Consider the following 13024-nt stretch of genomic DNA (forward strand, 5'->3'; position numbering starts at 1 on the left):
CTATTTGACAATTTGAACCAATGAAGTGCCAGAGAAGAAATGATCTTGGACTCACACCAGGTCAGGATACATTCTCTCTGGTCATCAACCAGACCATGAATGTAGTCCCTGGGATATCCCACTCAGCCAAAATGTATCCTGTGAAGAAGTACATCCCCCTAGTTTATGTTTTGTTATTTTCTGCAATTCATGTCCTTAAAATGACTGTGAAAAGAGTTTGGCAATGGGTGGTGCTATGTGATTCTTAAAATACAGCACCCACACCATGGAGAGATTTACAGATTATGGGGCTTGATCCAGATGCCATAATAAGTAAAGGGGAAAAAGATGGTTGGAAGTCACTTAGTTCTCTGTTGAGTATATTTCCTCTTTCCATGACATTGAAATATTTTTATAAATGTAAGTTTTTTTCCAGTGTGGTATAAGATGGTAACACTGATTTTCACCAAAGATTTGTACAACATATATTCTCTGACAGGCTACAGCCAGCAACTCACTTTACAGCAATTTATAGAATTTCTACAGTAAGTTAAGTTATTTTTAATTAGATTGTCTTTGCTTTAATAAAGATGTGAAAAAGCAATAGCTGTTTTCTAATTAGGTTCGAAAAGTTGACATTCTCTCTCTTAGAAGGAATAATAATATGCAACTTTCAATAGGCTGACACACTTTTGTGAACACACACACACTCACACACACCCTGTAATATCCAAAGCTCATTGTAATGTCTGACTTTATTTGTCTTGCACAAAATAAAATGATCACAATATATATTCAGTCCCCAATTTTCAGCATGGATAATTATAGATAACTTTATTTCTAAGAGATTGGAGTGCATTGGGAACTCTATCTATATTGCTCTGGAAATTAACTGAACATTGGGAAATAAGTAGGATTTTACTCATAATAATGTTATTACCATCAAAATAGAATGCTGATGGCATATATAAAAATTAGGAGCTTGGAATGTGTAGCCAAAGTTCTAGTTCTATCAAATCGTATTTTGATTTGATAGAAAGTAATTTTAAATATTATTTTTTCTATATGCAGTTCTGACATGTTTCAAATAAAAGTTTGTTATATGCCAGTGAAGTACTAGTAATTATATTATTATTTTGAGCTCCATATAAGTCAAAAATATATGTGTCATTTGTAAAACTTTGAAGATCTAATTAGAGGTTAGGGGCATAAAAGTAGTGCTCAAGGAATATACAAAGCAGTGAATAAGAAATATAGAATGTTCATTGTTTTAGCAAAATGATCAGAATTTGAAAAAAAAATTGAGAATGCTTAATAAACAATTTGAATGATCCCTGGCAGAGCATTGTCACTCACAGATGTAAGCAATACATATGCTGTTTGCATCTTTTAAAGAGATAATAATTGAAAGACAAAAATAACAAGGAAACTAGTCAATGCAACGTAGAAGCAACAGCCAGAAACATGTGCCCCAATTAATGGAACCAAATTTTTCAGCAGAAAAAGCTTCTCACAATGTACTGATCCCTCCATTCTGCCTCCAACATTGTTTTAATGACAATCACAGGATAAGTGATCTCTCAACCACCTCCATTCACCAGCAGGGAAGAGATCCTCTCCTTCTCTGCTCCCAACACTATTGCAAAGACAAGGTGAATGCCTTTAATTGCAACATTTGGTTCCATATTTATGAAATAGATGCAAAAGTAGCATGGATAGTGAGTACCAGCATCTCAACAGACTCAGGCAGAAGATATTCTTTCTAAATAGGAAGGAATTTTGATAATAAATATCTAAAGCACCAAAAATGTTCCCTTGCCCAGATGAAGAAAAACAGTACAAATTGCCCAGAAAATAAGCATAGAAACTCACCCAGGAGTGCATGACAAAAACTTGGCTGGAACTCAGAGCATCTTCACTCAGTTATTAGAGGCTATGGACCTCAAAGGCTCTTTTTCCACATCAGCGTCTCCATGCCAGGCTTGTCCCTGAGGTTTCCAAATGCTGGGGTTTCCCAGATAATGATACCCTAATTGAGACATGGTTTTGAAACCCACTCCCTGTCACAACAAGGTCACTCTCTGTTCACCATGTCAAACAGGAATGCAGAAATAAGAATATTTAGCTCCACATTGGATTAAACTTATTTTTCCACAGGATGCCAAGAGCTGGGTAGCAGTGCGCCTGCTACTTTCTGTTCCGGGTTTCTAGTCTGAAGAAAAGAATGCCAATGCCATTCGCTCAGAGCCCCTTTCAATCCCCTGCCATCCACACACACCCTTGTTTACATATTTATGCTTGAAAATTAAATTCTTTCTCTCAAAACCAACCCCAAGAAAAAGAAGCACAACAAGGAAAAGTGGTTGTCTGAGAAGGCCTTATGAATAGCTGAGAAAAGAAGCAAAAGGCAAAAGAGAAAAGGAGAGATATATTCAAATGAATGAAGAGTTTCTGAGAATAGCAAGGAGAGATAAGAAAGCCTTCTTACACGGACAATGCAAAGGAATAGAGGAAAAACAGTAAGATGGGAAAGACTAGAGATTTCTACAAGAAAATTGGAAATACAAGGGAATATTTCATGCAAAGATGGGCACAATAAAGGGCCGAAGTGATAAGGAATTAACAGAAGCAGAAGAGATTAAGAAGAGATAGAAAAATACAAAGAAATAATGTATAAAAAGTGTTAATGACTTAGATAACCATGATGGTATGAACACTCACCTAGAGCCAGAAATCCTGGAATGTTAAGTGAAGCAGGCCTTAGGAAGAATTACTATGAACAAAGCTAGTGGAGGTGATGGAATTCCAGTTAAGCTATTTAAAATACTAAAAGATGATGATGCTAAAATGCTGCACTCAGTATGCCATCAAATTTGGAAAATACAGTGGCCACAGGACTGGAAAAGGTCAGTTTTCATTCCAATGCCAAAGAAAGGCAATGCCAAAGAATGTCAAACTACTGTACAATCAGAACAAACTCTGGAAAATTATTAAAGAGACGGGAATACTAGACCACCTTACCTGCCTCCTGAGAAATCTGTATGCAGGTCAAGAAGCAATAGTTAGAGCTGGACGTGTAACAATGGATGGGTTCAAAATTGGGAAAGGACAACGTCAAGGCTGTACATTGTCACCCTGCTTATTTAACTTATGCAGAGTACACCATGTGAAATGCCAAGCTGGGATCAAGATTGCTGGGAGGAATATCAATAACCTCAGATATTCAGATGACAGCACCCTTATGGCAGAAAGTGAAGAGGAACCAAATAGCCTCTTGATGAAGGTAAAAGAGTGAAAAAGCTGGCTCAACATCCAAAAAAAAGAAGATGATGTCTTCCAGTCATATCACTTCATGGCAAATAGATGGGGAAACAATGGAAACAGTGGTAAACTTTATTTTCTTAGGCTCCAAAATCATTGTAGATAGTGACTGTAGCCATGAAATTAAAAGACACTTGCTCCTTGGAAGAAAAGCTGTGACAAACCTAAATAGCATACTAGAAAGCAGAGACATTACTTTGCTGACAAAGGTCTGTATGGTGAAAGCCATGGTTTTTCCAGTAGTCATGTATGGATGTGAGAGTTGGATCATAAAGAAAACTGAGTGCTGAAGAATTGGTGCTTTTGAACTGTGGTGTTGGAGAAGATCCTTGGAAGTCCCTTAGACTGCAAAGAGATCAAATTACTCAATCCTAAAGGAAACCAATCCTGATTATTCATTTCAAATACTTATGCTGTAGCTGAAGCTCCAATACTTTGGCCACCTGATGTGAAGAGCTGACTCATTGGAAAAGGCCCCAATGCTGGGAAAAATTGAAGGCAGGAGTAGAAGGGGAAGACAGAGAATGATATGGTTGGATGGCATCACCAACTCAGTGGACATGAGTTTGAGCAAGCTCTGGGAGATGGTTAAGTGCAGGGAAGCCTGACATGTCCATGGGGTTGCAAAGAGTTTCACATGACAGAGTAACTAAACAACAATAATAACTGTATAATTGAGCTCATTTCATGTGCTAGCAAGGTAATACTCAAAATCTTTCAAGCTGTGCTTCAACAGTACATGAATTGAGAACTTCCAGATGGACAAAAGGATTTAGAATAACCAGAGAAACCAGCGATCAAATTGCCAACATCTGTTACATCATAAAAAAAGTAAAGGAATTCCAGAAAAAGATATCTATTTATGTTCATAGACTATGCTAAAGCCTTTTGCTGTGTGGATCACAACAAACTATGGAAAATTCTTAAAAGATGGGAATACAAGATCACCTTTCCTGCCTCATGAAAAGCCTGTATGCAGTTCAAGAAGTAACTGTTAGTTAGACATGGAACAACTGACTGGTTCAAAACTGGGAAAGGAGTGTGTCAAGACTTTATATTGTCACCCTTCTTATTTAACTTATATGCAGAGTACATCATGCAAAATTCCAGTCTAGATGAAGCACAAGCTGGAATCAAGATTGCCAGGAGAAATATCAGGAACCTCAAATATGCAAATGATACCATTCTAATGGCATAAAGTGAAGAGGAACTAAATAACCTTTTGAGTAGGGAGATAGGGGAGAGTGAAAAGGCTGACTTAAAGCTCTACATTCAAAAACTAAAGATCATGTCATCTGGTTCCATCAGTTTATGGCAAGTAAATGGGGAAAAAGTGGCAACAGTGACCGATTTTATTTTCTTGGGCTGCAAAATCACTGCAGACAAAATTAAAAGACACTTGCTACTTGGAAGAAAAGCTTTGCCAAAGTAGACAGAGACATCATTTTGCTGACAAAGGTCCATATAGTCAAAGCTATTGTTTTTCCAGTAGTTATATATGGATGTGAGAGTTGGACCAGAAAGAAGGTTGAGTGACAAAGATTGATGCTTTCAAATTGTGGTACTGGAGAAGACTCTTGAGAGTTCTTTGGAATTCAAGGAGATCGAAGAGTCAATTCTGATGGAAATCGACCCTGACTATTCATCAAAAGGACTGCTATTGAAGCTGAAGCTCTAATACTTTGGCTACTTGATGCAAAGAGTTGACTCATTGGAAAAGACCCTGATATTGGGAAAGATTGAGGGTGGGAGGGAAAAAGGATGGCAGAAGATGAAATGGTTGGATGGCATCACCGTCTCATTGGATAAGAGTCTGAGCAAGCTCTGGGAGATGATGAAGGACAGGAAAGCCTGGCGTGCTGCAGTCATGAAATCACAAACTATCATACATGACCTATCCATTAAAAATGACTGATTTAATATTCATAAATATGTGTTTTGGGGCTTATTTATTTATGTATTCATTTTTGTTTAAATTTAGCTTCTCTGGAGGCTCAGATGATGAACAATCTGCCTGTAATGCAGGAGACTTGGTTAAGTCCCTGAGTGGGGAAGATCCCCTGGAGAAGTAAATGGCTACCCACTGCAGCATTCTTGCCTGGAGAATTCCATGGACAGAGGAGCCTGGTGGGCTGCCATCCACGGGGCTGCAGAGTCAGACACAACTGGGTGATGAACACATTCATAATTATTTATTTACGGCTGTGTTGGGTTTTAGTTGTGAGATGCGAGATCTTTGTTGCCAGCTCATGAGCTTGTTTTGCTGAAAGTTAGGATTCATTAACAAAGGAAACCACTTGTTACATACAAATTAACAATTTCAGTTTTTTTTATGGAAGATTACTTGACTTAATTTCAATATACAGTCTTTAAAAGAAAGTTAAAAGAAACAGTAAAAAAGAGTAACAGCACAGACCTTATGAAATTTGGGCTACCTATATCCTGGCTTGAACATGGCTGGGAAGTCACTCATTAACAGCAATCTGGAGTCCCAGTTGGGAAAGGGTTCCAGGCAGTGTGTCCACTCCTTGGGTGAGACTTCAAACTGAAGTCAGGGATTCCTACTTATAATCCAAGGCCTGATATCATCATCAGTTTGCATGCAAAAATGCAGCTCTGGTTTTACCTTAATCTTTTTACAATGCAGTTTATCTTGTGAGTCAAAGGATTTCATTAGCTGGTTGGTGGGCCAAATCTCCAGGGTCTCAAGAATTCCAAAATCCACTCCCTTTCTTATCTAAAATGGCGCCTGACTTGCTGTTGTTACAGGCAGGCACAGAATTCTGACAGTGTCCAGGCAGGTCAGAAGATAAGTCAGAGGCGTGCTCTCCTCCTTCTGAAGCCTGAAGACTTCTTCCATTTAAATTTCCCCAACAGAAATTCTCTCCAGTTGTGGTGTGTGGGTTATAGAATGGGGAGGCTCAATTAAGAGTCAGGCTTAGTTCACCCTTGGCATGTCGGATCTTAATTCCTTGATCAAGGATCTAACCCATACTCCCTGCGTTGGAAGGCAGATTCTTAAACACTGGACTACCAGGTAAGTCCCTTGAGGCACATTTAGAACAATGTTTTCTATAGTCTATTGTGTGGAAAAAAATTCAAAGAACTATTGTTATTCTAGATTTTTCGTGAATTGTGTTAATCTTCAAAATTAGCAATTTAAAGTTAATAGGAGAACAGCTGTAATCTCTTGTAATATGGTTATTCATGGATTAAATAGCTCAAACAAAAGTTTATAAAACTAATGGAAATATTTTCAATCATTTAGTAGGGATATATGTGTGTATTTGAACTATCAAATTTAAGGTTACTTTTCTTACAACTAGACATCCACTCAGGCAAATCAAATTTATAACATCAAGAATATTTCTTAATTAGCTAACAGAAAGGGAATTTTGAATTGTTTATTTATATTGGATTGTTTCAAGTTTGATCCCATTGTGCACATATACCATATTCTGAACCAAGTAACCATGTAAATACCTATTTATCTATATCCACATTAATAGATTTGCCAACTTAGTTAATCTAGTTATTCTGTTATGCTATTCAATCATGTTAATATTCCACATTCCTATTGATTTTATTTCTGTTTGTTCAATTAGTCACTCATAAAGTAATATTCAGATTTCCCTGTAGGATTATTATTTATTCCTCCTTGTAGCTTTATCTATTGTTGCTTTGTATTATTTAAGATATTTTATTTACAAATATCAAACATACAGAAAAGTAGACTGATCAAATACACACAACTTGATTATTGAGCCCATCAATTTGCTCACAAATCACAGATGGAAATGGAAAATGGACTAAAAGAATAATATTACTGCTCTAGACCTTCCCAGTCACTAATCTTCTTTCCCAATAGTAACTTACCTCTGTTATCATAAAGTACATATTTTGTCTTCAAATTGTTATTAAATGTATATTCTCTTTCAGGCTGTCTCCTGGTCATTTATTTTCATTGCTATTATTTTCACATGTATTATTTTTCTGTTCTACTGATAATGGTCATGATAAAGATAACTCCATATATAATGTTTATAATTGATAGACTTATTGGAAAGTTTTAGATTTAAGAAAAATTAGAGCAGAAAGCACAGAGAATTCCCATATACCTGTTAATTTGTTCTCAGTTTCTTTTATTATTAGCAAGCTATATGACTGTGGTATGCATGTTTATTACAATTAATAAACTAATGTTAATTATAATTATTAATTAAATTGCATGCTTTCCATTAAATTCACTCTTTGTGCTGGACAGACTATAGTCTTGACAAATGCATACTGAGTGTCATATATCCACTATACAGAGTCATGTTGAACAGATGCACTGCCCAAAAATAGACCAGCATTCCCCATATACAACCCTCCCTCCCCTTTCCCAAATTCTAATCATTATCCTGTTTATATAGCTTTGCTTCTAGATGATGTCAAATGGTTGGTGGATGAAGTATGCATTTTCTTTTAAATTGAGTTCTTATACTTAATGACATACATTTAAATTTCTCTGTGTCTTCTGGCTGTTTGATACCATAATTCATTTTATTATTGAATTGTATTCCATTTGTCCTGTGTATTAGTTTGTTTATTCAATCATCAATTGAAGGATATCTTGGTTTTGTCCATTTTTATCAGTTTTGTCCATTTTGAGTGAACATTTCCAAGTTTTTTATGGATGTAAGTGTTTAACTCATGCTAATGATCTGGTAAGTCTATGTCTATCTTTGTAAAAAACTGACAAACTGTTTTCAAAAGTGACTGTGCTGTTTTACATTATACAAGCAATGAGTATGTGGTCTTGCGCTCCACATCTTTACCTACCATTTTCAAAGACACACAATGGTATCCTATCCTTGATTGAAATATCCTTCTGACATAGGATGCTAAGCATCTTTTCAGATGCATATTTTCCATTAGTATATCTTCTCTGGTGAGCTGAATAAGACTCTACCAATTCTTTAGCTGAGTTGTTTGTTCTCTCCTGTTGAGTTTTAAGAGTTCTGTGTGTATTCGGGATACCAGTTCTCTATCAGATATATGTGCTTTGCAAATAGTTCCTCCCAAGCTGTCCTTTCATTCTCTTTATAGTGTCCTTTGTAGAAAAAAAGAAGTATGTATAATTTTTACACTACAAATATGGAAACATGGGGTCAGTTTTTCTTCTCTTTGAATCTTGTGGACTCTAACTTTTTGACTAATAGAATATGACAGTGTAAACCTGGGCCAATTTTTGGTCTCAGGTGTTAACTGACATTCACTTTCTGCCCCCCAAGACACTCTCTATGAGTGCCCTGAGTTACAATTGAAGATATCTGACCACGTTGTGATGTGACCACAGAGTAGAGGTCCAGGCAGCCACAGAGGTCAACAACCCCAGCTGACTCAAGTCTTTCAGACATGCCCACTAACTACCATGTGGATGAGGCCACCTCAAACTGCAGAATGGCCCCTCCTCCGCCTGAATATTTCACAGGTTTCTCAGTTGACAGCACATAGAGCAGAAAAACTGACCATTTGTCCCTATATTAACTCCCCATCCACACAACTTTGAGATTAAAATAAAGTAGTTATTTAAGCAGTTCAATTTTGCATTTTTTTTAAGACTGCAATAAAAACAATTGCTATCTGGGTCATTTCCAAAGAGAAGGAACTTGCATTTATGGTGATTAAGGGTGTGATTTTATCCTGTACTGTTAATCTACTCAGGTACTTACTCTGAAATTTTGTAGAAAGTGGTGTTAACTTTTCTTCTGCAAAATACAGTCAATCTACAACTTTGCCAACACTTAGTTTTAATATCAGGCTTTAAAAATATTAGCTTTTATAATGAATGAGAAGTAATATCTCATGGTGATGTTAATGTTAATTTCATTTTCCCTTGTGTCTGATTAGGTTGAATATTTGTTCACTGGACATTTGGATACATGATTTTGTGAAGTACTTGTGAGCACTTTTCATTTTAAAAAAGTATTGCTGAAGTGTTTCATCTGAAATGACATGTTAGACAATTTGGAATAATCATCTTGCTTAAAAAAACAAAAACAAAAATACAGATACTTAAAATATATATATATGTGTGTGTTTGAAGATATCACAGAAAAGAACGGCAGAAAAAAAAATTCCATATCCCAGATCAGAAGAAGAAGGATGACTTAAGGGAGGAGATCAGAACTGAGGGCTAATTTCTTTCCTGAATTACTGGACAAACTTGGTCTGATATGGCAGGCAACCTGAGCATAGTTTTAAACATAATCATAAATAGTGAAGAAGGTGGACAAGGGAGGGCTGGATTAAAAGGCCTGCAGTGGAGGAGGTGGCACCAGTAATTGCTTCAAGCTTTACACTGTACCAAATTAGCTAGTCTATAAATAACAGTAATCAGTAAATAGGCCAGTTTTTGCAGGAGCATAAAAATTAGCTTTTGGCTCAAAATATCTCAGTCCTTGATTAATGTGAAAGGAACAATGATGGTCAGTGTTAGCCTCCTGACAGAGCAAATATAAATTTGATTTGGAATAAGATAGCATCAGTGGCCTCAGATTATACTTAAAATTATTGACAATATATGGCACACCATGCAAAAATATACAGGCAAAGGAGAAGAAAAGATAGTATGACTAGAAACCAAAAAAATTTAAAATAAGGAAAATCACCCAGAAACAAACACAAGTAGGATCAAGACACAAAATTTAGTAAAACTGATTTTTAAATAATAAATTTTATTATAGTCAAGTATAATATATCTGGATTTAGAAAAGGCAGAAGAACCAGAGATCAAATTGTCAACATTTGTTGGATCATCAAAAAAGCAAGAGACTTCAAGAAAAACATCTACTTCTGCTTTATTGACTATGCCAAAACCTTTGGCTGTGTGGATCACAACAAACTAGAAAATTCTGAAAGAGATGGGAATACCAAACCACCTGACCTGCCTCCTGGGAAATCAGTATCCAGGTCAAGAAGCAACAGTTATAATTGGACATGGTACAACAGACTGGTTCTGAATAGGGAAAGGAGTACATCAAGGCTGTATATTCTCACCCTGCTTATTTAACTTATATGCAGAAGTTATACACATCATGAAAAATTCTGGACTGGATGAAGCACAAGCTGGAATCAAGATTGCCAGGAGAAATAACAATAACCTCGGTTATGTAGATGACACCACCCTTATTGCAGAAAGCAAAGAAGAACTAAAGAGCCTCTTGATGAAAGTGAAAGAGGAGAGTGAAAAAGTTGGCTTCAAACTCGACATTCAAGGAAACTAAGATCTTGGCATCTGGTGCCATCACTTCACGGCAAATAGATGGAGAAACGGTGACAGACTTTATTTTTTTTGAGCTTCAAAATTACTGAAGGTGAGCCATGAAATTAAAAGATGCTTGCTCTTTGGAAGAAAAGTTATGACTAACCTATACAGCATATTAAAAAGCAGAGACATTACTTTGCCAACAAAGGTCTGTCTAGTCAGAGCTATCATTTTTCCAGTAGTCATGTATGGATGTGAGAGTTGGACCATAAAGAAAGCTGAGCACCTAAGAAATGATGCTTTTGAACTGTGGTGTTGGAGAAAAATCTTGAGAGTCCCTGGGACAGCAAGGAGATCCAACCAGTTCATTCTAAAGGAAATCAGTCCTGAATATTCATAGAAAGGACTGATGGTGAAGCTGAAACTCCAATAGATTGGCCAGATTGATTGATCAGTTGATCAGATTCAGCTGATGTGAAGGGCTGAATGATTTGAAAAAAACCCTGATGCTGGAAAAGATTAAAGGTAGGAGGAGAAGGCCAGGACAGAGGATGAGATTGTTGGATAGCATCACCGACTCAATGGACATGAGTTTGAGTAAGATCTGGGAGTTGGCGATGGACAGGGAGGTCTGGTGTGCTGCAGTCCATGGGTTCACAAAGATTCAGACACAACTGAGCTGAATTGAACCAATAAAAAATAAATGACAGGATTGAGAATTTTAGCTAATGTTTGAATATTGTTTATGAAAAAATAAATTTCTGAAACTAAAAACTACAATGATTGATCAGCTATTACATGACAATGGGTGCATTTGACAACATATTAGAAAGACAACTGTAAATATCAGCCAGAATAAATCATCCAGATTAATGCAGAGAACAATAAAAGAAAGGAAATTTAAGAAAATAACATGATGGAAAAAAATAAATATGGAGGAAAGAACATGAAAAATGTAACATTGTGTGCAGATTCTTACCAGCTGAACCATCAGGGAAGTTCAGTTAACAGTTAATCATGTTAGAACCCCATGAAAGGAAATAGCACTGAGCAGAGTAAATTCTAAGTGGGAGTTGCAGAGATTTTATCAAAATTGACCAACAAAATCAAGCCACAAAATCAGGAAGCTCTCTAAAGCAAAGAAAAATAAACCCAGAGCATGAAGAAAAAAACACTTAGAAACATCAGAGTAAAATTTCCAAAAAATAGAAAAAATATGTAACGAATAGGTAGGAAGAAACCTTGGATCAACAATAAAGGAGAAAAAGATTGAGCACTAAATGTTTCTCAAATGAAAAAGTGAAAGCCAGTATTTGATATATCGATATCTTTAAAATTCTGAAATGAAATGGATGCCAATCTAGATTTCTACACTAGGTTAAAATATCCATCAAAAGCAAAGACAAAAAAAAAAGTCTATAATAGTTGCATAGCAAAGAAAACACTAAAGATTATTCTCCAGGCAGAAGAACAATGATTGCTGATGAAAGGTTGCAGGAACAATTTTACGGGGGAAATTTAATTGAATAATGATGGTATAACAAAATGTCAGTTCAAGAAGTTTAAAATAGATCTAATATGCAAAAATGACACATAGAGTATGAGAACTGGATAAATTAATTTAAAAATATTTAAAACTTAGAAATTATAAATAAACTAAAATTAATAATTAAAATACTGTGAATCTTTTGAGTTTTTTTTTAGCAAATAGACTAAATAATCAATTTGTATTATACCCTGAATTGTCAACAATGCACAGAATAACTAGTAACCAATTAAAGCATTCTGAGACCATGTCTTAGAAGGGACACATTAAACATTCTATAATTTAAATGTTACATGTATACACACATATATCTGTATGTATACTAAATCATGAAAAAACATGCATGGCAAACATTAGCTAAAACATAACTCTTCTTGTAGCTTTAGAAACATCAGAAAGTTAGTCACATTAAGTCTCATCAATTCACATTAAATAGAGGCAATTAGTATAAGTAGCATTATACAACGTTCTTTATCTGATTATCTAATGGAAAAGGAAAAGATCACATGGCATGTCGGCAGGATAAAGAAACCAGGAATGAAACTGTTAAAGAATGAGATGAAGCAATGGGGAGTGGATTTACTCTTTCATGGTAAAAAGAAGAGAAAACTAGACAAAATACATGAAACAATTAATTTGAGATATTAAACATTAAGCAGCACAGGACTACCATCCCTGAGAGAAAGAAAGATGAGGCCTAGTTTCCCCCTAGGTTTCTGTATGAGAACAATATCAGAACCAATACTTATGGACAGGAATCCCAGAGAAGGCAGGGCAGGGTCACTACCTGAAAAACAAATCAAAGTTCAAAGCTTAATCAACTGGAATTTGTAGGAAATTTCATACAGATAAAAGGAACCAGAGATTATCATAAGAAATCATTGAAGACACTTGCTAAATCCTAAGCCCAAACACTTATAGGATGA

Source organism: Dama dama, chromosome 18 (genome assembly GCF_033118175.1).
Source record: "Dama dama isolate Ldn47 chromosome 18, ASM3311817v1, whole genome shotgun sequence".
NCBI lineage: Eukaryota > Metazoa > Chordata > Mammalia > Artiodactyla > Cervidae > Dama > Dama dama.